Source organism: Canis lupus, chromosome 17, assembly GCF_011100685.1.
Source record: "Canis lupus familiaris isolate Mischka breed German Shepherd chromosome 17, alternate assembly UU_Cfam_GSD_1.0, whole genome shotgun sequence".
Classification (NCBI taxonomy): Eukaryota; Metazoa; Chordata; class Mammalia; order Carnivora; family Canidae; genus Canis; species Canis lupus.
The window spans coordinates 23,770,360-23,772,140 of record NC_049238.1 but is presented as its reverse complement, the minus strand read 5'-3'; positions in this window follow the sequence as shown (position 1 = coordinate 23,772,140).

The window sequence follows — 1,781 nt, the reverse complement described above, 5'->3', positions numbered from 1 at the left end:
TAATCTTCTTAATTATTCCATAACAGTTGTAAAAATTTCCTCTATTAAATTTTATCTGTTTGAGATACCTTGAGAAGTTTCTGTTTTCCTGACTTACATCCACCTAGCATTCTACTCTCAGCCACAGTGAATATCTTTTCTTGGAATAAGCCATGTTCTCTCTTGTAGGTCTCAAACAGTTGTCTCTCTTCCCACCTAAATGTGACTGACTTCTATTCATTCTGCAGTTCTCAGTGTAGATGAGATAAGTGCCCTCTGCCATAACACTCCATGCTCACTTTTATCAATAACTTGTTTACTGTTGACTTGACCAGTTCCCTTTGGAATTAGGTACTCATGGCAGACAAAGGCCATGTCTTCCTTATTCATTGTATTCCTAGAACCTAACATAGTGTCTGGCTCATAGAATATGCTCAATGAATAACTAAAGAATAAATGAATTAGTAGTATATAAAAACATAGTTATGGACCTGGAATTATGTATTTTTGAAAGTGGAATGAGTGCCTTGGTAATCATCTGCAATGTCTGGAACCTTGAATGTGATGAGGAAAGTTATAGTGGGGACCTGTTTTGTGTCGCTAATATGTACAGGGACATGTGTGACCTTTATTTGTATTTTGGATGTCTGTGAGGAAAGAAATTTCCTGATTTTTTTTAACCACAAGAAGTGTAACTTGGATAAGGAATTGTTGCTATTGGTTGTATCAGATGACCATACATATCATTGGCAGTGGTCCAAGATTCTGTAAAAATGTGCAGATGAAACTGGTTATTGGCTGGGACATCTATCCAGGGCTAAGATGACCATGGGATGTTTGTCCATTTGTGCTTACCTTGGGTCCCTCCTTGATCAGAGACGTCCTGGTTAGGAAATGGCAAACATCAGCTCTCTAGTGGGCTTTATTATGTGTGGTGGTGCCATTACCATACATATACATACAGATTCCCTTTTCTGGTCAAATCAGTTGATTCCAAGGGGCTCTCCAGGTGGCCTGTGGGTCTGAGAGAGGGGTGACCACCTCTGACACCATTAATTCTAGCAGGAGATTGAGGATGGGGAAGCCATTTCCTCCTGTAGGCAAGATATGTAAAAAGGCCCAGGTTTGGCTGTAACTATTCCATCCTAATAAGTGGCCATACTGAGCCTGTTGATTGCTGTCTCCATGACCCAAGGTGTAGTGGGCAGCTGGATAAAAACTGGAGTTGGAAAACTGGGCAAGGACTGGTCTTAGGGACTGTGAGAAATTCTGTCCATCTCCAGAGGAGCTCAATATGTGGCCAGAAGTCGCTGCTTTAATGGTGTATACCATACACTGGAAGCCCATGGGCAATTTATAGCCATCAAAGGTGGGTCCAGAGACTTCAGGAGGCATGGAACTTGGTTGCTACAATTCTACAGTGAAGGAGTCTCTAGGGAGTACTAATAGGATTGCCTGTTGCATTGCAGTTTGGACAGATTTTAGAGACCTTTACTGTGTGTGTGTGTGTGGGGGGGGGGTGCATTTTAAAGTGGACTGATTTATGCGTAACAACAAAATGGACTTAAGTAGAATTTACAAGTAAGGAATATGTTGTTTCCAAATCCAGATAGATCCAGTAAGTAGTTGGGCTTTCCTTAAAGCAGTGGTGCTGATAAAGTGAGGAGTTGATTCCTTGATCAAATAGTGCCCAGAAATGTCATCAAAGTGGTAGAGCCTTGAATCCTATGGGGAACAGTGGCTCAGCCCTAACTGGAAAAATGCTATGATGAGTGTTTATACATCCTGTGTGGGTGTTTCCT